The sequence below is a fragment of a genome, unplaced genomic scaffold (assembly GCF_019419815.1).
Source record: "Pyrus x bretschneideri cultivar Hongxiangsu unplaced genomic scaffold, Pyrus_bretschneideri_v1 Contig54, whole genome shotgun sequence".
Classification (NCBI taxonomy): domain Eukaryota; kingdom Viridiplantae; phylum Streptophyta; class Magnoliopsida; order Rosales; family Rosaceae; genus Pyrus; species Pyrus x bretschneideri.
In genome coordinates, this window is record NW_025999792.1 from 1,194,460 (window position 1) to 1,221,294 (window position 26,835).

Here is a 26,835-nt window from a genome sequence, read left to right on the forward strand (position 1 = left end):
ATTACCATTACTTATGCAAGAAACAAGAACAAAAACATCCTAAAAAATCACATTCAAATCCAAATGACAACAAAAATTTAAAATTTTTCCAAGAACCCAACTACGAAAAAACCACCAGAAAACTATATTTGAACCCAAATGTGCCGAATTCATATCAACTTCTAAAGTAAGACTTCCACCCCCAAAATTTGAATTTTATTAGGAATGATGTTAACCAATGAATTAAATAAATTCAAATTTTGGAAAGATGAATAAACAGTTTTATATAAAAAAAAAAAGATGATATAAGGATGCAAAAGAAGCTATACTAACTGAACAAATTGCATTTGTGATAAATTCATACTAATCGACATGGGGGGTGTACAAAAGGGGATCCTATCAACTTGTAATAAGGTCATGAACTTAGTCTTACTTCATCGTCGATAAAATTAGGTCCTCGACATAAGTAGTATGCATGTAGAAAATCTAGAAAGTAACAAAACAATACCAATCTTTCTGAACTGGAAATCAAGCAGAGAACCAAAGTAAACCAAAATATATCCAAGGTAAACAAAAATATATCCATCCAGAGAACCAACAACATGAAATATAAAGAAAATGTCTAAGATGTGCAATTAGAAGATGGTCTAAGATATGCAAACAGAAACAACAACATGAAATATAAATAAAATGTCTTTAAGCAGTAAAAACACTTTGCATTATAAGCAATTGAAAAACAAACAAAGAATGTGTTTGCGTATGTGTTTGTGAAGGTAGCTAGAGATTAGAAGAAACTATAAGCAATCGAAAACCACCACTCAATATTCTCAATTCGAAAACCCTAATGTGCAATTAGAAGATGGTCTAAGATAACAAACAGAAACAACAACATGAAATATAAATAAAATGTCTTTCAGCAGTAAAAACACTTTGCATTATAAGCAATTGAAATACAAAAAAAGAATGTGTTTGTGTATGTGTTTGTGAAGGTTGCTAGAGATTAGAAGAAACTATAAGCATTCGAAGACCACCACCCAATATTCTCAATTCGAAAACCCTAACGCTAGATTCCCAATTCGAATCTAAAGCATTAACCCAGGATTCCCAATTCGAACCCTAAATCCCTAAATGTTCTAATTAAAACAATTCAACTGGAAAAATGAAAAATTGGACTAAGAAATAATTGAATTAAGGGAGAGTGAATTAATGGATAATGGGTACTAACCTAGTCTTGCTGCGGCAACGATGAGATGGTGTGGCATTGGGGTGCGGCGGCTGAGACAAGGAGAATGACAAAGAGAGGGCGAGAGAGGAAGAGAGAGAGTGTGAGACAGAGAGAGGGCGAGAGAGAGGGCGAGAGAGGAAGAGAGAGAGTGTGAGATAGTGAGTGATGAAAGCTAGAGAGAATCGAGAGAGAGAGAGAGAGAGAATTAGTTCAGACAGAATCAAGAGAGAGAGGAGAGTTAAGTTTGAGGTTTACATGCAGAGAATGAGAGAGACAGAGATAAGTTAATGTGCCAAACTCCAAACGCACCCAATTTTGGCAAAAAAAATCAAATTTTTACATGTTTACGCGACAACATTGTTCTAATTTTCGTCGCGCGATCAATTTTTAAATAAAAAAATTTAAATATTTGCACGACAAACATTTCCAAAACGTCGTCTCGCATATTTATACATTTAATTTATATTTTTGGTTAAATAAATAAATAAATAAAAATTTGTTAAAGGAAGCTTTTGTTTGTATACAAAATAAATACCATTCAATACATATCATTACATTTACATCACAAGTTTTCATTAATCCTCGTCAGAACTAGAATAAATATCATCATTTTCGTGAGATTCAAACTCCTATTCCTCTTCGTCTGTAGGCACATCAACATCGTCGTTCACGCGCTCGGGTGTGCATTGTATCGCGGTAGGACCCCAAGGTCAATCATAAGGGAGTCGATCAGTATTTCGATTTCAGGACCTCCGGCTACCTGATACTGTTCTTGTACAATAGTCATATCTCCAGTGTATCTACACCATGTTCCGTTGAAGTCTGAAGTTGTTGGTCAGCAACGTCACTCTAATTGTCATCGGCAACAAGATCTTGCTCCAGAATATCATACATCCCTATGTGCTCAATCTTCTGAACTATTTTCCATCCCTTCCTGCCCTTAAGGTCATCTATATAGAAAATTTGTTTGGCCATCGTTGCCAAAATGTAGGAGTTGTTGGTATACCAACATCTATTAGTGTTGACCGATAGCAAACCATTGTCTTGCTTCACACCTCCAACCCTCCGTGGGTTTGTATCTAACTAGCGACACTTAAACAGGATAACTTGACAACGGTCTTTGTAAAGCTATTGTACAACACTTGTCAGTTTTCTATAAAAATCAATGTCTGCAATGTCGCTCGTACCCGAGACATGTACCTCACTATTTTGTGTACACAATTTGTCATCGTGATCCGCTGCCAAAAACTTGATGCCATTTACATGACAACCGAAGTACAATTCAACGTTTAGGGGCCCAGTAGCCAAGTTGTACAATTCTTCAGTGTAAGCGGGCGAATTCATGTCCTTCAATTTCTTCACCTAAATTAATGATAAAAAGTTGACATGTTAGTTTACCATTTAAAATTATGCAAATATCCCAAAACACGAACAACTTACATTTTCACAAAACCAACGAGGAAACAATTCACGGTGCTTCTTGGCATATAAATGTGCACGATGTTCCCGCTTCATCAACTCTTCATGCTCATCTAGGTAGGTAATTGTCTCGTCACAATTGTTAAGTACAAACCAATGTGCTACCTCCATGTCCATTTTGTTAAACAACTCCCCAATGATTGGGTCGCCAAAGGGTCATGCAATTTGGGCAAAAACAAAAAGTTTTTCACTTCTCACACCACCGACATTATTGCATTGTTGTCGATTGGACATAGTCTTAACATCTTGTACGTACATTGCACAAAATGTTAGCAACCCATGCCTTCATGATTGATCCTTTGGGCTTTGCCCTTTTCTGTACACTTTTTTAATTCACCCAGTAGTCTGCATCAATAAACAAAATAACGTGTTAAATTTGTCAAATCGTACATACATCACGAATGAAAGGAATTATGGCAATTAAATACCTTTCTATTGGATACATCCATCGATAGTTGACGGGTCCGGCTAGAAGTGCCTCATTCGGCAAGTGAATCATGACATGGATCATGCTTGTGAAGAAAGCTGGAGGAAATATTTGTTCAAACTTACATAGCGCTTCAATAATATCGTCGCACAACTGTTTAACATCGGACTTGCGCAAAGATCTTGTAGTTAATTAAGAAAAATATCTCGCCAACAACATAATTGACTTCACCACATTTTCGAGCAAGAGGTGTTGAATTCATACTAGAAGAAGGCGTTGAAGTATCACATGACAATCACATTTTCGTAACTGCCGATGTTTGAAGCATACCTATTCGGAAACTGTACAGAAGATAGAAACTCCAAAAACTCTTTCCTCTTATCCGGTTTCATCAAAAATGATGCAAGCTTCTTTCTGGCTATGTCTCCATCCCTCGTCATCCATAAAGCTGGCCTAATGCTCATTTTTTCCAGATCAATCTGAGCTTTTATTATGTCATTTGTTTTTCCCTCGATGTCTAGTATAGTTCTGACCAATGTATCAAATACATTTTTCTCAACATGCATTACATCAATATTGTGTCTCAATTTTAATTTGGACTAATACAAGAGCTCGAACAACCTCGTATTATGTGTCCAATTCAGATGTGTGTCTAGTTTTGTCCTATATACGGATTTGCCCAACGGAGTAAAACCCAAACGATTCACCTAAGCCAAAATTTTATCTTCGGACCATTATCTAGGTCTTGGCCAAAGCTCTGTGCCATTGGAGAAGGTTGTCTTGTTCTATCGCCTCTCGTGGTCCCACGACAACCACTACGATACCCTAAGTGACAAACTTTTTACACATGCCAGCTAGACGTTGTGTTCTCTTTGCAAACTAGGCATGCATAATAACGTCTAGTGCTTTACCCAAACATCATAGCGTATGTAGAAAAATCATTTATAGTCCACATCATTGCTGCTTTCAAAGTGAACATCTTCCTGGTATATTTATCGTACGTGGGAACATCATTTTCCCATAATTCTTTTAGTTCATCAACCAACGATTGTAAATAAACATCAATAGACATGCTCGGATCTTCTGTTATCAAGAATGCCGTCATCATATATTCTTTTTTCATGCACTTCCAAGACGACAAATTATATGGAATTGCAAAAATTGGTCAAGTGTTGTGATTTGGATTTAGAACCCTGAATGGATTAAACTCGTTTGTGGCAAGTCCCAGCCTAATGTTCCGGAGCTCACGTGCAAAATAGAGGTACAACATATCAAACTCTTTCCAGGCTTCTCCATTTGCAGGATGTCTCATAACATAATCATCCACTCGTTTGTCCTTATGCCATCTCATATCGCTTGCAGTGTGCGTCAACATATACAATCGCTACAACCTGAGCTTTAATGGTAGATAACACATTACTTTTTGTGGAATCTTTGTTTTTCTATTCTGAGAAGGCATTTAAACCACGACTCACTACATACAGGACATTTATCCAACGCTTTATTCTCTTTATAGAATAAAATGCAATTATTTTTACACGCGTAAATTTTTTTCATATCCCAATCCAAGATCACTCAGCACCTTCTTTGCATTTTTATGATCTGCAGGCAAGCAATTATCCTTTGGAAGCATCCTCTTGAAAACCCCCCAAAAAGTAATCAAAGCACTGGTTTGATATACGAAACTTTATTTTGCCATGCATCAACTAAACAATGGCCGAGAGCACTAAAAAATCCTTCGCAACCGGGGTATAATTCTTTCTCGACACTTTGTAACAATTTTTCATATTTTTCAAATGCTTCACTGCCCATGGTGGGAGGCACATCATCTTCTACTTCCTCATTCGTATTCGAACTAGCGTTTGGAAAAGCATAATTGATAATGTCCATAATTTGTTCATTTGGGTACACAACAGATTCAACTGTCTCCACTGCTCTAGTACTGTGTAAGGATGAAGCATGTTGCATTTGTTTTCCATGATGATTCCACTTAATGTAAGTCTCTATCATCCCCTTTTTGATTAAATGGTGTCGAACTGTTTCAAAATATTCAATCATTGAGTTACACTTTCTACAAGGACATTGAATTTGAGTTGAACCCCGGTTGCTAGCAACTGCAAAATTAATGAATTGATTTATTCCATCCAAATAATCATCAGCACATTTGTTAGAATTATGTATCCACTGTTTGTTCATTTCACCTGAAAAAATAAATTAAAATAAATTACAAGGGTTACAACAACTTCCATTATGACATGCCACCTTATGCCTCCGGTATGGGTCCTATCTCATTCGAGAATGCACAGTTACGTGCTGTAATTTACGGTTCCAACACATTAGAGTTTCATCGTGGAAAAATTTCGGCAACATCTCCCTGTAGTTCTTCAAGTGCACGACATAGATACAAAAAACTACGATGCACCCGAAGAATGCAAAGAGATGCTACCACATTTCTCACGTTCAAACTCTAATGCATGAACCGCAAAATACAACATCTAAATGTGCATTCTCAAACTGTCCAAAATTTTAGGACAATTCAAGAACAAATTGGATCACAATCATGCTTTCGCATCCATTCACGAAATCCAACTAATTCTCAAACGAGAAACTAAGCTCATATGAACATTGCGAACCATTTTTTGTACATCTATACAAAAATGTTTGCATACAAATACATAAACTCACAACACCTATAAACTATATACAACACAATTTAAATGAATGGAAATTAAATAAGTTCGTTAAGAAAAAATATACCTCCGAGACTAACGAGAATCCCGACAGTTGGAAATTCCAACAGGAAAAGGCAGTTGCTGCAATTGTTTTGCAGCTTCTGCCTTCCTACATTCTGGTTAAGTTCAGTAAAGTGAAAGACTTTGCATGACGAAAGCACCGTCGTGCAAAACATGGTGCTTCGAATTTTTGGCGCCATCCAACTATGCTTTACCGCATTTTTATAACACATTGTGTGACGAACATTACCTTTTTTGTTTTTTTTAAAGTTTGTTCTTTTGAAAAGAAAACTAAATTTATTCATTCACTTTCCAAATTTTTTCATTCACTCTTCAAATTTTTTCAAACCACATAAATACTTAATAAATCAATAACTTATTTCATTATACCATTTGTGCATAATTAATTAATATACATATTTATTAAAATGCATTAATTTTATTCATAATAAATATTAAGTACATATTTAATTAAACCGTTCATGCTAAAAAAACTTAAAATTCAGATCTAATTATTAAATAAGCAATAAAATTAAAATAAAAAACACTATTCTATTCCTTCGCCAGTAGTATTGGTTCTTGCTGTAGTTCTGTTGCACGTTGATTACCAAATGTCCACTCCTAGAAACGAGACTTGAACATGTTGTCGATAGCCTCCATCAGACTTGGGTTACTTTTATCAATGTCCCAATTGGGCTGTCATGCAAAAATTAAAATCTCACTTTTATATTATATTTAACAAACATTATTATTATTTAACTAATAAAATTAACACATACAGCTAACTCATCAATCATGTGCATCTTCAGCTCCTCGGGGATGGCTCTCCACGACTCCTAATCTGCATCACATTTGGTACGCACCAATGCTCCAACGTTGGACCAAAAGCTGGCTCGCTTTTTTGACTCCACACCCTTATTATTTCGTCAGCAGTGATTCAGTAACGGCTGCCACCACAAGTGTGTTGAACCAGTATCGCAGCTCTTTTCTTCTTGTTTATCAACAAAATATATTTTCACAACGCAAACCTTTTCCGGAACCTTCGCCATCCGTTGTCTTTGACGAACTCGCACCAATGTCGGCCATCATACCAATAATCAAAGAACGAACTAATTATAATCTATAGAATTGTTAACCATTTCCAAAATGAATTGTGAAGAACAAGGAGAACAGAAGCGCATATTTATAGGAAGGTTCGGGACTTTGCACGACGAACCCTTTGTCGTGCAAATTTCTGCACTAATTACGGTGATTCCTCTGATTCAGATGCACTAAATACTCTGACCTAAAAATGAACACCCTTTGCATGACAAAACCTTTATCGAGCAAGGTTTTGCACAACAGCAATGGATTTTCGTCGCGCAAAATGTTTAGATTCGACATGTTCGTTGCACAAACTTTTTAGCGAGGAACGTGATTGATTGCAATTATGAAGTTTACATAAACATAGATATCTATGTTTACATAAACTTTATAATTACAAACAAATATTCAATTATAATATTTATTCAAAAAATAATTAAAACCTTAAATAAATTGAATTAATCCATTCAATTATTTAAAAAACAAAACAGGAATTAAAGCCTAATTAAGTCCAAATGCATAACCTATAAAAACCTTAAATTTAAATATTGTCCTAAAATACATAAATTTAAAACTATTGTTTCGATGGTCCTCCATTCTGCTCCGTGTCATAACGCCACCGCTTGTAACCTCCCTTCAGTGCCTCCTCCATCAACTTCATCAACTCTTTGCTTGTATCATCAAGAGTATAGTTACACTGATACACACATATATGCAAATAATTAATTCCAACATATAACAAAAAATTTCACAAAATTAATTATTGATCCATCAACAATATACTTACTAATAATTGATCCATCACCGCCTTCTTCACATTCTCGGGCACATATTTCCAAGAACGCCACTTAGAAGTAGGACAATTATTTCACATGGCTACACCAATCGAATGCGTGAACTCCACATATTGCCTCATATCATACGGGTTGGCAGCCATGCTCTGATCCCGGTTTTTATCCTCCATCCCAGCACCAACAGAATTATGAAGAATAAGCAGAGCATATTTATAGGAAGGTTAGGGATTTTGCGCGACGAAGGCTTTGTCGCACAAACTTAGAATGCTCTGACTTAAAGCTGACTGTAACTTGCACGACGAAGACTTTGTCGCGCAAGTGTTCCTTTGATTCTCATGCGTTGAATGCTCTGACCAAAAAACTGAACGAGCTTTGCGCGACAAAGTCTTTGTGGCCTAAAGGTTCCCTGAGAAAATCTTCATTGCGCATTTATTTTTGCGCCATTAAAAAATTACCCGCAGTTTTCTTACTGACTTTGAGCGACAAACATCTTTTTTTCATCGTACAAATTTTTTTGCACGACAAAGTTCTGTGTCGTGCAAAGTGCACCACCCTTGCACAACAAAGATATTTTTTTCTTTGCGCAAAACGTCCTTGCACGACGGATTTTGCTTTGTCGCGCAAATAGTTTTTCCTACTAGTGATATACAATCATATACAATCCTAATATAATAAGGAAAGAATAAATACAATTAATTAAAAAAAATACATCCCAAACTAGGAAACCCAAGAAAATAGGAATCGCTCAATCATAGGAATCCCAATATAAGTCAACAATAATCAGTAGAAATCCTAATCCTAATCAATAAAGCTAAATCGGTTATGTATAAACGAAAAACAATATAGCCTTGAGGATATTGTCGTTATTCTTGGCAAAAAATAAAATAAAAAATAAAAAATAAAAAAACAAAAAATAAATAAAAAAACAAAAAAAATAAAAACTGATAAAAGACTGAGACAAAGAAAGAAATTGGATGGTGGATCGAATCTCCATAAACTTTAATTGTGAGAAAACTTTTCTATTTTGATATACGAATTTTTAGCTTTGCCGAAATGACGTATAATTTCAAAACTAAGAGTAATTTAAAATTTGATGCACAAGCAAATTAGATGAGATTATTTCGAGTATCATGAAGTCTGATCGGGTGAGCGCAAGAAAGCTCTGTACCATGCTGGTGACTCTAGTTCAAAAGATTAAAAAAATGAAGTTTTGAAAAAGAACGTGCCAATAACGCGTTGGAATTAAAGTATAGAGAAAAGAGAGACAATATAGAGATTAGGAGGATAAATCCAAGTATAATTTATATAGAAAAGTGGTTAACTATTGAGATATTACATATTGACCTAGAAGATGAATAGCCGCATAATAAATATTATTTATGATGTTATAAAGTATATAAAAACATGTACCCCTTAAAATTATATAAAATAGGCATAAAATGTGAAAAAACATGCTTATTGTTGTGGTTAACTTATTTAATTGTTTTATTATAATTCTCAAACCTATGTTCATTCACGTTTATGAAGAAGTCTAGGTGGAAAGGTAACATCCTCCCACAATTGCTTGGAAGATGAATGACATGAGTGGAGGGTTGTCCAGGGCCAAAGTTAATTATCTAACTCTATCAAACTAAAATTTCCCATTTTTTGTTTTGGTAACAATCCAAATTTGGGGTTTAATCATGTTTGTTGTGCCATCAAATTTAATTTGGGATTGTATTGTATATTTACTCAAAGACTACAGTAACAACTCCATGCAATGTGTGCGTGAATATATTTATCGATATTTATTTGTTGATTTCCTAATCGATGTGGTGGGCATGCAGAACGAAGGACTGAATGGGGGTGGAACACTCTTCGTGAACAAGCATCCAGACCTTAGAGTTCGAGTGGTCCATGGCAACACATTAACTGCTGCTGTTATTCTCAACGAGATTCCAAAGTATGTCAAGGAAGTTTTCCTTAGTGGTGCTACCTCCAAGCTTGGAAGAGCCATTGCCCTCTACCTTTGCCGTAGGAGAGTAAGCGTTCTGGTTAGTATATGTTTTCCATTTGCAGTTCTCGATGTTTATTTATGAAGACGACGATGATTGTGTGGTAATGTTAGGTTTTGGAGTTCTTGTGTAAGGAACAATTTCTTCTCAAGAGCAAGCTAGCCAGCTTACTGAAAGTGAAGTTGCATATATAAATTGATTGAATCTACATGTATATCTATACATATAGTCTTCATGTTGAGTTAATTCATTAAATTGATATATATACATACATGCATGGTGCAGATGCTGATTCTATCAATGGAAAGATTTCAAAAAATTCAGAAGGAAGCGCCGGCAGATTGCCAACAATACTTGTCCAAGTAACAAAGTACCAAGCCGCCCAAAATTGCAAGGTAATTCAGCGAATAGTTTACAAATTGTCCGTAATTAAACTTATGGCACCTTTAGACAATCGTACCTACAGATTACGTTTCTACAATTTTTTGGTCTATACCCTAAACCCTAAACTTTTTGGTCTATTAATACTGTTATGCACTTGGAATGTTTTGCTATCAAGAAACCAGCAAGCAAAGTGACTTTCTTTGTGAATCTAAACCTAATATGAATTATAGCAGACATGGATTGTGGGGAAATAATAAAACCCTTGTTCTAACCTTGCACCTGTATGCTAGTATTTCTCTTGTATTACTTCAACAACATCTTTTACAAATCATACCCTGCATTTGCACAAGTGTTCAGTATTTATACCGAACTGCAAGCTAAGGCAGTTACAAGATATTTCCCAAATCTTATGTCTAACCACCCAATTATTATTAGCACTAACAATCAACAATTACTAACAGATAGGATACTTAGCACTAACATCCAACAATACTAACAGCATAACAGCATCATAACAGCATCCTATCATTACCCCACCCTAAAAATGAACCTTGTCCTCAAGGTTGGAATGCAGGAAACCTGTTTACAAATTCTGCATAGTTTTCCCATGTCGCCTCCTCCTTAGGATGATGCTTCCATTGCACCAAAACCTCTGTCGTGGATGAACTGCCCTGACCTGTTAACCTCCTCCGTAATATTGCCAATGGATAATCCTCCAAGAGTCCGTCCTCTGTAGCTACAGGTAATGGGATTGCAGGAATGATAGCAGAACCCAATTGTTTCTTCAAGCAAGAAACATGGAAAACTAGGTGAAGTTTTGATGTGGCAGGTAAGTCAATTTTATAAGCCACTGGACCAATCTTCTGCAGCACCTTAAAGGGACCATAAAACCGTGGCTGAAGCTTATGAAAGGGATGTTTAGCGAGAGATTGGTGTTGATATGGTACCAATCGTAGAAAAACCATATCGCCAACCTCGAAAGATCGTTCACTGCGATGTTTATCAGCATGCTGTTTCATCCGTACCTGAGCCGAGACAAGATTAGTCTTGAGCTGAGACAAAATTCGTGCCCGTTCTTGCAAGCTTCTGTCAACCAAATCAACTTTAGTTGTTCCCGATTCGTAAGTAGGCACAGCAGGAGGTGGTTGACCATATACAACCTCATAAGGTGTCAGCTTTGATGAAGTATGAAAAGTAGTATTGTAGTGCCATTCTACCCAAGGAAGCCACTGAAGCCACTTTTTTGGTTGATGACTGCAAAAACATCTCAAGTATGTTTCCAAACCCCGATTGGTAACCTCTGTTTGACCGTCGGTTTGGGGATGGTAACCAGAACTGAGACACAATTTGGAACCTTGCAGTGCAAAAAATTCCTTCCAAAAAGAACTCAAGAAAACAGGGTCTCGGTCACTTACTATTGTGAACGGCATACCATGAAGTTTGAAGATATTATCAACAAACATCTGTGCAACTGAATGTGCAGTATATGGATGAGACAACGGCAGGAAATGAGCATATTTAGAAAGGCGATCGACGACCACAAAAATAATGGTTTTTCCCTTGCAAGGGGGAAGACCCACGATGAAGTCCATTGCTATATCCGTCCACACAGTAGAGGGAATGGGAAGTGGATTAAGTAAGCCAGGGGAAGCAAGAGTCTCAGTCTTGTTTTGCTGACAGACCTGACAAGCTGCCACCCACTGCATCACATCCAATTTCATACCTTGCCAATAGAAGGACCTGGAGATCCACTTATAAGTCTTAAGGAAACCAGAATGTCCGGCCATTGGAGTGCAATGATGCTCATAGAAAATTTTTGCCCGCCAAGAACTCGATGGACTCAATACAACCCTGCCTTTATACTTCAGAAATCCATTATCAAAATGGTACTTAGTTGCGGAAGTGGAAGCACCATCAAAAGACAAGGATAAGTCTTTAATCTTGGCAAGAATCCAAGGGTCTTGTTCTCCATGCCGCCTTATATCATCCAACCAACCCATGTACGGATACGAAATGGCAGACAACTCAACATCAGAATTCATTCGAGAAAGGGCATCAGCAGCAATATTATCACATCCTCGTTTGTATTGTATCTCGTAATCGAACCCAAGAAGTTTAGAAATCCACTTTTGTTGAAAAGGGGTGTGAGCTCTACTTTGTAAAAAGAACTTCAAACTGTGATGATCAGTTTTAATAATAAAGTGTCTGCCTTGAATGTATGACTGCCACTTCTTGATTGCATGCACAATTGCCAACATTTCTCATTCATAAGTGGACATTGCTTGAGCTCTGGGACCTAATGCTTTGCTTGTAAAAGCAATTGGTTTACCACCCTGATGTAAAATAGCACCGATTCCAGTATTGGAAGCATCAGTTTCTATTGTAAATTCTTTGGAGAAATCTGGTAAAGCAAGAACTTGGGGAGACACCATAATATCCTTGAGAGCTTTGAAAGCCATAGTAGCTTCATCAGTCCACTGGAAGGCATCCTTTTTTGTAAGAACTGTCAGGGGTCCACAAATCTGCCCATAGTTCGGAATAAACTTGCGATAATATCCCGTAAGGCCAAGAAATCCCCGTAAAGCCTTAACAGAGTGAGGAAGAGGCCAATCCTGGATAGATTTCAGTTTAGAGGGGTCTGCAGCCACCCCTTGCCTGGACACCACATGGCCTAAGTATTCAATTTGGGACTTACCAAAATCACACTTGGTTTTCTTGACAAATAACTGATGGTCTTGGAGGACATTGAAGACCAGAGACAAATGGTGAAGATGGGATTCCCAAGAGGCACTGTACACTAAAATATCGTTGAAGAAAACCAAAACAAACTTCCTCAAATAGGGTCTGAAAATCTCATTCATCAAACTTTGGAAAGTAGCTGGGGCATTTGTAAGCCCAAATGGCATTACTAAAAATTCATAATGACCATCATGGGTGCGAAATGCTGTCTTCTCAATGTCACTAGGATGTACTCTGATCTGATGATAACCAGCTCGCAAATCCAACTTCGAAAAAAATTGAGCACCAAATAACTCATCCAACAATTCATCAATTAATGGTATTGGATACTTGTCCTTGATTGTTAACAAATTAAGAGCTCTATAATCCATGCACATCCTCCAGCTATTATCTTTCTTTTTAACTAGCAAAACAGGTGAAGAAAATGGGTTGTTGCTAGCTCGAATAAAACTCGAGTCTAATAATTCCTGGACACATTTCTCAATCTCAGATTTTTGTAAAGGACCATACCTATAAGGCCTTGCACTTGGAGGCTTGCTGCCTTCCAAAAGAGGGATTCGATGGTCATGAGAACGGGAAGGAGGCAGTGTGGTTGGTGCTTGGAATACAGAAGCAAACTGAGATAATAAACTATCCAACTCGGTTGTTTGAAGAACAGTGAGATCCCCAACAATAGCAATCTGAGTCTCGGGCTCAATGAAGAAAAGAACTACACCAAAAGGACCTTGAGACAGCAATTTCTCCACTTGACAGGTTGAAATGGGCAGTGGTGAAGGGGGAGGAGAACTACAAAGACAATAGTGCTTCCTACCCAATGTAAATTCCATTTTTAGTTTGTCAAAATCCCAAAGAATAGGACCCAAAGTTCTTAACCATTGAGCTCCTAAAACCACATCACAACCACCCAATTGTAGGACATAGAAATCAGAAATATACTCATATTGTTGAATCTGCAACTTAATCTGAGAACAACAACCCCTACTGGAAATGGTTCCCCCATTTGCAATCATTACCTCAAAAGAATTATTAGAGTCAACCTTCCAACCCAATTGTTTGGCAGTAGACAAGCTAATGAAGTTATGTGAGCTACCCGAATCCAACAACACAACAACTGGACAATTTTTTATGAAACCAGAAACCTTCATAGTTTGAATATGTTGAGGAGCTGATGAACCAAAAACTGCACAAGCTGTAATTTCAATTTGTTGATCATTTTGACCCTCACCACCTATATCCTCAATCCTATCAGCAGAAAGATCTAATAGTAGTAATTGCTGAGTAGCACAAACATGACCCCGAACCCATTTCTCTGGACAAGAATAACACAACCCCTTTTTCCTACGATCTTAAAGTTCTTCAAAGGACATTTTCCTCACATTACTAGCCCTAGATGTGCTAGAAGAAGAATTATTACCAGAGAACAGAGGCACAGATTTTGAGGTTGTAACATTATTGAAAGAAGACGCAGAATTTCTGGAGAAATTCCGAACCTTGGTATCTGAGAGTTTGATGTCCAATTGGAAAGCCAGAGCAATTGCTTCATGTACATCAGATGGGCGAAGCAATTTGACATCGTGCCACAACTCCGGTATCAGCCCTCCAATGAAACAACTGCGTAGCATTACTGGACCAATCTCCGTAGTCCGATTCGCTAACCGACGAAACTCAGAGACGTACTCCTTAAGAGAACCTAACTGCTTCAATTGAACTAGGGCTTCGGTAAAGTCCTCGAATTCAGAGGGCCCAAATTCTTTACAGAAGACATGAACAAAATCTTTCCAATTTGGATAATTCTTGATGCAGTTCCGCCATTGAAACCATTGTAAAGCTTCATTGTCCATATGGAAGGAAGCCATTCGTACCTTTTGTTTATCGTCAACAGTGAAGTAATCGAAATAGTGCTCTGCCTGGTAAACCCATGCCAAGGGATCATCGCCGTCCGAGAAGCAAGGAAACTCAAGCTTGATCAATGGCGGCCGTGGTTGAAATGACGAATCTTGACGGGAAAAACACTGATCCATATGATCAATTGGATCCGATAAGGTTTCTTCAGAACTACCCATGGGATTTGAAGAATTGCCATGGTCCACAGGGCCACGAAGAGGACGATCAGTACCCGCCAAATGAAATTCCAAGGCTGCGAATCGCGACTCCATGGATGCGATTACAGTGGACAAGTTCTGCATTGTCAACCCGATCGTCGCGACGGAAGATTAGATTTCCTGAATCGAACCTTCAAGAGCTGCTACTCGTGTATCCATGGTTTTGGCACGCGTCGTTGCTCGCGTCATATAAGAAGGGAAACATGGAGGATTGTTACTGGCTGATACCAATAATAAAACCCTTGTTCTAACCTTGCACCTGTATGCTAGTATTTCTCTTGTATTACTTCAACAACATCTTCTACAAATCATACCCTGCATTTGCACAAGTGTTCAGTATTTATACCGAACTGCAAGCTAAGGCAGTTACAAGATATTTCCCAAATCTTATCTCTAACCACCTAATTATTATTAGCACTAACAATCAACAATTACTAACAGATAGGATACTTAGCACTAACATCCAACAATACTAACAACATAACAGCATCATAACAGCATCCTATCAGGAAATGGATCACACCAAAAGAACAACTTTGAGCCCCAAGTGGAACTCATTTCCATCAATTCGTGGTTCCACCCATCTTGCAGTTTAGAAGAGACTGCACTTATGGTAATCTTGCAGCCATGAGGTTACCTGCGGACGTTGATGGCCTTGGCAACTGTGAGGTAACAAAATTCACCTCTTTTAATTCTTACATAATTACTTAATTATCTCTTGTAAACATGGCAATATTAATAAAAGTATAGGGATTAGTTATATATCCTGGAAATTGTTGATTTAATGGTTTGTGATATGCGACATGCATGCGTGCAGTACACGATGGACAGAGGAGTAGTCCATGCATGCCATGCGGGAGGCGTTGTTCATTACCTGGAAGGTTGGACTCACCACGAAGTCAGGGCACTTGATGTCGACAGAATTGACCTTGTATGGAATGTTGCTCTGAATCATGGATTAAAGCCAGTTTCATCGAAGCCAAGTTAATTCACTATTACATATACCGGAGTGAATTACTAAAGCTTTTGGTTGTGTGTTATAAGTACCAGTGGATATTTAATTAAGTTCTCGTCCTTTTTTTTTTTTTATTTTTATGGAAAAATAAATTATTCGAAGAAAGAAACCTTGAGCACAACCGTTTCAAGTTCAATCAAGGAGATGTTGGATAATGTTGCCACATCAGTTAAGCCAAGTCAGCAAAGTTAGTTAGCCATGTCAGCAAGAGTTAGTTGGAGCTGTTGTTAGTTTGAAATGGTTGGTAATGTTGAGTCTGTTAGCTTAGCTAATTTAGGCGCCAAGCTTTAGTCTTCATATAAAACATTGTAAAAGCTAGTGTAATTCATTCAAGTTAATCAAATACAATCTTGAAAGCTCTCTCTCTCTCTCTCTCTCTCTCTTAGTTTCTTCTATTCTCTAAAATTGTTCTTCAGCATTCATTACTTTTTCTGCAACATTTCATTGTTGTTATTATGGTATCACTTACCGGACGATTCTCGGTGCCTGTTTTTACCGCTGTGCTCTCTAGAAGTTCGATTGGTGATCTTCTGTTCATTGGGTTGCATTCACCACTTTCATCAGATTCTACAGTTTCTGGGTTTTACTGGTGCATAGTTTCTGTTTGCTTTAATGTGTTTGTGAAAAGTTTGTGTAATTTGACATAACCAAGGCCGATGCCAAGTTATATGTGTTGAGAATTGAGTAAAAGAAGATCAATGCCATTCCTCTAAGAAGTTTGATAATTTGTTGTTGAAAATCTGCAATCTTCAACGGCCAAAGCCGAAGTCCAGTTCTTGAATTTAGTTAGGTTTGTTTGTTTGATATCAAGTGCAAAGTTTCTTCTGTGATTACTTGTTTTCATTTCATTAGAAGTCTATTTCTTCATATATCACCATGGCTGAGTCTGAAAATCGAAGGATTGTTGGGAATGCACACTTTGAAACTTCAAGATGATAACTTTAATAAGTGGAGTTATCAATTTCAGTCTGTGCTTAGAGGTTACGATTTGTTTGAGTTCTTTATTGGGGAATCGCCATGTCCATCCAAATTTGTGATTAATATAGAAATTGGAATCACAGAAGAACTCACAGCTGCATACAAGGATTGGGTGAAAAAGGATCTTGCTTTGTTGAGTTTACTCATTGCCATATTGTCCGATGATGCTATAGAGCATATCATTGGTTGCAAAACTTCACAAGAAGCATGGAGTTGTTTGCAAGAACGATCTGCCTTAGTGTCTGTGGTTCGTATTAATCAGTTGAAAACAGAATTCCACACTGCACAAAAGGGTAGTGAATCTGTTTATAAATTCATGCTTAAACTAAAAGGAATCAAAGATCAGTTGGTGTCTGCAGGGAAAAAGTCTCGGATAACGATTACATGATTGCAGCCTTGTCTGGTTTACCTACTAAATATGAGATGATCAAGACAATGATTCTTGCAAGAGATACTACTATGCCACAGAAGGATTTCAGGGCATAAATACTTGGAGCAGAAGGTAGCATTGAATCAAGAATGCATTCTTTGTATAATTCTATGGCAGCTATGTATGTACAAGGAGATCAATTAGGTTCAAACAGATTTCAATGAGGTTTTCAGAATTTTGGACATGGAGAAAGTTCAATCACACAGAGGTATCAAGGTGAATACGATGGTAATCAAGTTGGATTTCAAGGTGGTTTAAGGTATGTCTATTACGATTGTGGTTATCTGTTTGCAATTAGTAGCTTAATAGTATTGTAATAAGTTGCAATCAAGTTGTGGTAGTCGTATGGCCAGCTGGCATTTGGTGTTAGTGGAATCATATATGTAATCAATTTGGTGGGGTTGGGCAAAAAAATAAGATATTTTGGAACATTCAATACAAAATTACAAAAACATTTCTCTCTTTGTCTCTGTCTCTTCCCTTCTTTTCCTCCATTGCTATCTAGTAACTTGCAGGTTGAGAAAGGGTTGCTGAGTCTTTGGTGCTATCATTGGTATCATCCTCTCGATCCTTGGCCTCCCTTTCGTATGCCCCGCCACACCAACAATTCTCGCATGTCTACACTGGAAGCTCGCCTCTCCGCCGTGAAAACTGTTCTGGAAGCTCTTCCTCAGCAGCTCCAGGCAACTTCGGACGCCAGATTCACTTCCTTAAAGACGAAATTTGGCCTTCTCTTGGAGCATCTCCATCGTGACCCTGGTGTTTCAGGCGGCGTTGGATCTTCTACTGTTCCACCTCCTCCGGGTCCTGAGCAACCGCATCCTTCTCCTGCCGATGTCGAATTCCAATATTTAGAGACTCCACGTTTCCCACGTCGAGACTCTTTCGACGGTGGCGGTTTCACTCCGCGCCCTCAGTGGCCACACCGTTTGGATTTTCCACGATTCACCGACAGCGACGATCCCTTCGCTTGGATCTACAAGGCTGAGCAATACTTTGCTTATTATCACACCCCTAATCATCAGAAGGTCCTGACTGCCTCTTTTCACTTTGAGAATGAGCCACTGCAATGGTTCAGATGGCGTGAGTGCATCCATTCCACACCAACTTGGACCGAGTTTACCACCGCATTGTGCCAGGAATTTGGCCCTTGTGAATTCGAGGATTGCACCGAATCCTTGTTCAAGCTCAAACAAATAGGTACTCTCAAAGATTACATAGTCAAATTTAGGCGACTCGGTAATCGAATTACTGATGTCGGCCCGGTTCTGTTGAAGAGTTGTTTTATTGGTGGATTAAAATGTGAATTGAAGTATGATGTTAAGTTGCTGAAACCTACTTCGGTGCATAAGGCCATTGCTCTCGCGGTGCAAATTGATGCTAAATTCATGGATCTTAAAACAGTGCCCCATAAACAGTTTCCTCTAGCCGAACCAAACCCTCTCCCTACTTCTATCCCGGGAAGGCAACGTGTCCCTTCTTTGCCTTATAAGAAATTAACACCTGCGGAGGTTCAGCGCAAAAAAAAAAAAGGGGTGAGTGTTGGTTTTGTGAGGACAAGTGGGATAAGGGACACAAATGTGCTCATAAGCAACTTCTTATGTTGGATATCGTTTCTGATGATGAGTATGGCGATGATGAACCAATTGATCTTCCTGTGGAGTTACAGAGCATAGCATTGAGTGAGTGTGCTTTTTATGGCACTGGTGCCAAACCTTCGGTTCAAACTATGAAGGTGGAAGGGTTGGTTAAAAATTATACTGTTAAAATACTGTTAGATTTTGGAAGCACCCATAATTTCATCGACTCTAGATTAGTCAAGCAATTGGGGTGTCCAGTTCATCCAATAAGGCCCTTCGAGGTGATGATTGCTAATGGAGGTAGAGTGAAAAGTTAGGGTTGCTGTAGACAAGTGCAGTTGACAATGGGACAATATAATTGCTACAGTGATTTGTTTGTTTTACCTCTTGGGGGTTATGATGTTGTCCTAGGGGTCCAGTGGCTAGCCACAGTAAGTTCAGTCTTGTGGGATTTCCAAAATCTGACTATGGAGTTTCAAGTGGGATCCAAGCAATTTAAATTGACTCATTGTGCACCTTCACATTCTCCCATACAAGATATTTCGGTGCATCACATCAGTAAAGGGTGCTCCACTTCAAACTTGGGATTATTATTATATTATTTGGAGGTTGAAACAAGTGACACATCTGAGCTCACTCCTTCCCAATACAATGAACTGCACACGGTTTTGAACAAATTTGAGGTGGTTTTTATTATTCCTTCCACATTACCTCCCTCACGGACCCACGACCATAGGATTCCATTGCTTCCAGGAGCAAAACCCCCCAATATCCGACCTTATCATTATGGACCTCTACAAAAAGCTGAAATCGAAAAAGCAGTCCAAGAATTGCTACACTCGGGTTTTATCAGACCTAGTCGTAGTCCCTTTTCCTTTCCCGTTTTACTGGTTAAGAAGAAGGAAGACACTTGGAGATTATGTATGGATTACAGGGAGTTGAATGGCATCACCATCAAAGATAAATATCTTATCCCACTCATAGATGACCTATTGGATGAGCTATTTAGGTCTAGGTACTTCTCCAAACTGGATTTAAGATCGGGTCATCATCAGATTAGAATGCATGCAGAGGATGTGGAAAAAACTGCCTTCAGGACCCATGAGGGACACTATGAATTTTTGATGATGCCATTTGGCCTTACCAATGCCCCAACAAGTTTTCAACGCTTGATGAATGACATTTTTAAACCCTATCTTAGGAAATTTATATTGGTATTTTTTGATGACATATTAGTCTATAGTAAAACATGGGAGGAACACCTATCTCATCTGCACCAGACTTTGGAGTTGTTGTTGCAGCACCAATTATATGTCAAGAAGTCTAAATGCTTTTTTGGTCAGCCACAAGTTGAATAATTGGGTCACATAGTTTCAAGTGATGGAGTGGCAGCTGATCCCACTAAGATCCAAGCCATTTTAAATTGGCCAGTCCCTAGGAATGTGACGGAGCTGAGGGGTTTTTTAGGGTTGACGGGTTATTATAGAAAGTTTGTACAAAACTATGGCAAGATTTGTCAGCCTCTGTACCAACTCACTAAAAAAGATGGGTTCATATGGTCTGAGGCAGCAGAGTCAGCTTTTCAAGAATTAAAAAAGGTCATGACATCTCCCAAGGTGTTAGCTCTTCCTGATTTCTCGATTCCATTTGTTATAGAATGTGATGCTTCTACAAATGGGATATGAGCAGTCTTACAACAACAAGGAAAACCCATTGCTTTCTCCAGCAAAGCCTTGGGCCCCAAGAACCAGGCTCTGTCCACTTATGAAAGAGAACTCATAGTTGTGGTGCATGCCATCAAGAAATGGCAAAATTACTTCCAGGGGCAACATTTCATCATCAAAACAGATCACAATAGTCTGAAATATTTTTTAAATCAAAGAGCTACTACTCCATTTCAACAAAAGTGGGGTTTAAAGCTATTGGGATATGATTATGAGATCCAATATAAACAAGGTGTACCTAGTGCCCCTACATTGCCTACAACCCACAGTGAAGAGTTAGTGGAATGTGTGACTATCACATACCTTTACTTTGGGTGGTTGGATGATTTGAGAAGACAATTGGAAAAAGATGAGTGGGTAAAGCAAAAGAAGGAAGAACTGAGGGTTGCCACCCATGGCAACACTATCACTACCCATTTATCAAAGTTCCACATCGATAATGGGTTCTTAAAATATAAAAATAGGATTGTGATTGGTCCTGATTCAACTTGGAGACACAAGATTTTTGAAGAGCATCATTGCACTCCTATGGCCGGGCATGAAGGTGTTCAAAAAACCTACCACAGATTGAAAAGATGTTTTTATTGGGTGGGAATGAAAAAAGACATTAAGTCTTGGGTAGCTAAATGCAGGGTGTGCCAACAGAATAAGTATGAGACCTTGTCACCACCAGGTTTACTCCAGCCACTACCAATACTTGAACATGTGTGGAGGGACATTAGTATGGATTTTATTAGTGGCTTACCCAACTGCAAAGGCAAGTCTGTTATTCTGGTGGTTGTGGATAGGTTATCAAAATATGCTCACTTCATTGCTATTGGTAACCCTTACACTGCAACTATGGTAGCTCAGGAGTTTGTAGAACATGTGTTCAAGCTGCATGGCATGCCAGCAACTATAGTGAGTGATAAAGACACTGTATTCCTCAGTACCTTTTGGAAAGAATTTTTCAAACTGAGTGGGTCTAAGTTGTGTATGAGTTTGGGATACCATCCTTAGAGTGATGGACAGACTAAGGTGGTTAACCGGTGCTTGGAAACCTATCTTAGGTGCTTCACAAGTTGCCAACCCAAAAAGTGGCTCTATTGGCTCCCATGGGCTGAATAAAGTGATAATTCTTCAGTTCACAGTTCATCCAAGTTCTCTCCTTTTGAAGTTGTTTATGGATTTCCCCTCCACATATTGCTTATTATGAAAAGGGCACTGCCAAGCTAGATATACTTGAGCAAGGATTGTTGGCTAGGGATAATCTATTAGCTATGCTCAAGACTAATCTATTGGTGGCTCAAAACAGAATGAAAGCTCAAGCTGATAAGCACAGAAGGGAAAAAGTGTTTGAAGTTGGAGACTTGGTTTATTTGAAATTGGTACCCTATCAATTGCAATCCTTGGCTACACATGCTTATCATAAGTTACATCCCAGGTTTTATGGCCCTTATGAAGTTTTGGAGAGGATTGGGAGTGTAGCTTACAAACTCAAGCTTCCTACAGATTCCAAGATACATCATGTCTTCCATGTTAGCTGTTTGAAGAAGCATGTGGGCCCAGGGGTTAGTCCTTTAACAATTCTATCGGTGGTGACAGAAGATGGGTTGAAGTCTCTAGAACCAATGTCAATTCTGCAAAGGTGAGTTTACAAAACAGGTAAAGGGGCGGGAGTGCAACTGCTTGTTCACTGGAAGGGCAGCAAGGAAGAAGATGCTACATGGGAAGATTATGATGAGTTGGCTGAGAAATTCCCATATTTTCCTCTGTGATTACAACCTTGTGGACAAGGTTTATCTGAAAGAGTGGGCAATGTTACGATTGTGGTTATCTATTTGCAATTAGTAGCTTAATAGTACTGTAATAAGTAGTAATCAAGTTGTGGTAGTCGTATGGCCAGCAGGCATTTGGTGTTAGTGGAATCATATGTGTAATCAATTTGGTGGGGTTGAGTAAAAAAAGAAGATATTTTGGAACATTCAATACAAAATTACAAAAACATTTCTCTCTCTGTCTCTGTCTCTTCCCTTCTCTTCCTCCATTGCTATCTGGTAACTTGCAGGTTGAGAAAGGGTTGCTGAGTCTTTGGTGCTATCAATGTCAGCAATGGAAATAGGCCATTTCAGCAAAGAGGCAATTTTTCTGGAAACAACATGAAGTTCAATGGTGGGAAAATAATAATTCAAGATCTTTCTCAGGTAATTTTGCAAATAGGCCAGGGAATGGAAGTTCGAGTGGCAATGGTAATTTCTCTGGAAATAACACTGTAAATTTTTCTGGTAATAGGAATGGCAATTTTTTCTACAAATGGAAAAGGGAATTCTTGTAGCGGTAGCAACTCTACAAAGGGAGATTCTTGGAATGGTAACACAAACTACAAGAATGCTACTTCACTAAAGTGTTAAATTTGTTCAAGAAGAGGCCACATGGCACCAAATTGTTACTACAAGGCTGATAACAATATTGGAAAGTCATCTGGTACTGTGTTTTGCTAAATTTGTGGCAAGAGAGACCACATTGCTCTTGAATGCTACCACAAAAATAACTTTTCATACCAAGGTACTCCACCAGCACCATCTCTTACTGCATTATCTACACACCAATATGGGACAACAAGATACATCTGTGGTTAATGAAATTAGATTCAATGTTGTTGAAACATGAATTCTAGATATTGGTGCAACACAGTATATGACTGCAAATAGACACAATCTGCAACAAGCTACACCCTACACTAGAGATGAGAAGATCATTGTTGGCAATAGTGAAGGTTTGCCAATGAAATATATTGGTTCTTCAACGATTAAAACTTTATCACATCATTCTTTACTCCTGCATAATGTTTTACATGTACCTATGATAACTTTCAATCTATTATCTATTACAAAACTCTGCAAAGATAATGGTTGTTGGTTCATGTGTGAAGATGTTTTTTTTTATACAAGACAAGGCCACAAGGATGATTCTATATCAAGGAAAGAGTAATGGTTATGATCTATTTCGAATACTAGTCAATACATTCTCAAATTCCTTTGCTACAAAATTGAACAATTGTGCAGCATTCTTTGGTAAGAAAGTTGGTGTTTCCATTTGGCATTAGAGATTTGGGCATTCTTCAAAGAGGTTTTGCAGGCTACGTTGAAAGCTTCAGATTTATCAGTTAGTACAGATAGTAATCCTTTTATGTTCTTCTTGTATTGAGGGTAAATTGAGTAAGCAGTCTTTTCTTGTAAAGCAAAGTAAGGCTAGCTATATGTTTGAAAAAGTACACACTGATGTATGGGGTCCTTCTCCAAGTCCATCTGTTCAAGGATATAGATATTACATAAACTTTGTAGATGAATAGTCCAGATTCATGTGAATATTTCCCATGATTAATAAGTCAAAAACCTTTTCGATTTTTGTCAAATTCCAAGCCCTTTATTTCAAATCAGTTTAATGTTTCAATAAGTTTTTACAATTTGATGGTGGAGGAGAGTATATGAGTAAATTGTTTGTTTATTTTCTGGTAACAAAAGGAATAATTTACATGGTTTCATGCCCTTGTACTCCACAGCAGAATGGGCTTGCAGAAAGGAAACATAGGCATGTAGTTGAGACTGCATCCACACTGATGCCAAAAGCAAACTTGTCTCCTCAGTTTTGGTATCATGCATGTTCTTATGTTGTAATGTTGATAAATAGAATGTCATCCAAGGTGTTAAGTATGAAATCACCTTATCAATGCTTGCTTGGTCATACTCCAGAGGTAAAGCAGTTCAAAATTTTGGTAGTATAGTCTAACCTTTACTCAGACTATATAATAGTAATAAGTTACAACCAAGATCAACTCAGTATATGTTTATTGGCTTTTCAATTGGTTATAAGGGAATAGTGTGTTATGATAAAGTAACTGGGAAGATGGTTGTGTCAAGACATGTTATACATGATGAAGGTATATTTCCATTCAAAGAAGCTAGTAAGTCTAAGTTTAGGAATGTTTCAATGTCAGCAAGACATGTTCAGTTTTGATTCAAATGCCAATTCCTACAGTGAATTCATCTGAAACAGTAATGAATCAAAATCATAATCATGAGTAAATTCTACAATTATACCAAAAAATGAGTTGCAGATAACTACTATAGGATCTGATATGTTTGCAGCAAATGAATTCAGTTCTGGTGTTTCAGCTACATATGACTTTAGTTCTACATCAACTGCAACTCCCCATCACCATCACTCTACATCAACAAATAAATCACCTTTGATGCATGTCCACCACAGTTCACAACTTGAGGTAGTTCTTCCTATGTCATCAAATTCTAATGAAGATTATAATCACTCTCCCATGTGTCAAATTCAAATTCTCAGCATTCAATGATGACAAGGATGAAAAGTGGTGCTATTGAGAAGAATAATTATGCAGCATTTCTTGCTACATTTCTTGAGCTAAACTTTTACAACTCACAAAAGATAAGCAATTTTCTAGTGGTTTTTCATTTGTCGCTAAAGTCACAAATTATGCAAAACCAAGTTCATTTAGAAAAGCTTCTTCCTTACCTCAATGGCAGAAAGCTAAGAAAGAGAAATATGATTCTCTCAGGGCTCAGGGTACATGGAGTTTAATGTCTATACCTACAGATAGGGTAATTGTTGGAAGCAAGTGGGTGTACAAAGTGAAAAAGAATCCAAATGGCAGTGTTTCAAGATATAAAGCTAGGTTAGTTGCATAAGGTTTTTCTCATGAGCATGAAGTGGACTACTCTAAAACTTTTAGTCCTGTTATAAGGCATACAATTGTTAGAATAATTTTGGCTTTGGCTGCTATGAATTAATGGGAGTTAAAACAATTGGACATTAAGAATGCCTTCTTACATGGTGATTTGCAGGATAAGATATACCTGAAACAGCCTCAAGGTTTTGTTGATCCACAATATCCCACACCTGCGTGCAAACTGATAAAGTCTTTATATGTCTTAAAACAGGCTCGAATGGCCCAAAAATCTAAGTTTACAAGCTATCTCTTGTCTATGGGATTCACTGGTTCAGGATCTGATACAAGTTTGTTTATGAAGAAAGATCTATTTGATATTGTCATTCTATTATTGTATGTTGATGGCATTATCCTCACTGGATCAAATTCTATCAAAGTGCAACAAGTGATCACTGAGCTTTCTACAGTGTTTGATTTAAAGGATTTAGGAAAACTTACATACTTCCTAGGTTTGCAGATTCAATATCAGTCAAATGGAGATATCTTTGTTAATCAAGTTAAGTATGTCAAAAAATCTCATTCACAAAGCAGGAATGGATTCATGTAAGCTTGCTTCTACACCATGCAAACCTCACAGTTCAATGTTGATAATTGAATGAGTTCCTTTAACAAATCTAAATTTTATTGAAGTATAGTGGGATCATTGTAGTACTTGACTTTCATAAGGTCGAAAATTACCTTTGCAGTGAATTTTGTTTGTCAATTCATGACCAATCCAACTGATATACATCTAGGGGCAGTCAAAAGAATAATTAGACATCTTCAAGGAACATCTCAAGTTGGTATTGTATATTAAGCTATTGTAGAACCAACTCTGAGTGCATTTTTAGATTCTGATTGGGATGCTGATCTCAATACAAAGAGGTCAGTGACAGGTTATATAGTGTTCCTTGATAACAATCCCATTTCATGGCAATCAAAGAAGCAAAGTTCTAACTCGAGGAGTTCTACTCAAGTAGAATACAAAGCTTTAGTTCACACTACTATGGATGTAGCTTGGATCAGATATATTCTCAAAGATTTGTAGTTGTTTTTGCCTAAGGTCATCTCCAACCGACCTGGCCAAAGAGCCATAGACCAAAATATAGCCCGTTTTGACACAAAAACTGTCTTCAACTGGGGCTAGGCCAAAAGGCTTGTGGGCCCCATCGAGCCATAATTCATCCACCAGCCATCCTATTTGCACCAGCCCAAACCCATAGCTAGCTGACGTCATGTTACTGTTGGATTAGAATGTTTTTTTTGACGAAGTTTTTTAATAAAAAAAAATATATTTTTTTCCCATAAATACCTAAACCATTTTTACACAATTTCTCACCTCCTTTTCACCATTACATACTATCTTACCTCATTTTATTTCAATTCTTCACCAATTTTTCACATCCTTTTCATTATATAAAAATAAGAAATCTAGAGGTTTATTCATTTAGCG

At 37.8% G+C, this 26,835-nt stretch overlaps 1 pseudogene; it reads left to right on the top strand.

Moving 5' to 3' along the window:
• LOC103935723 overlaps positions 1–16,314 on the top strand; it is a 35,076-nt pseudogene extending 18,762 nt beyond the window's left edge.
• The last annotated feature ends 10,521 nt before the right edge of the window (positions 16,315–26,835 follow it).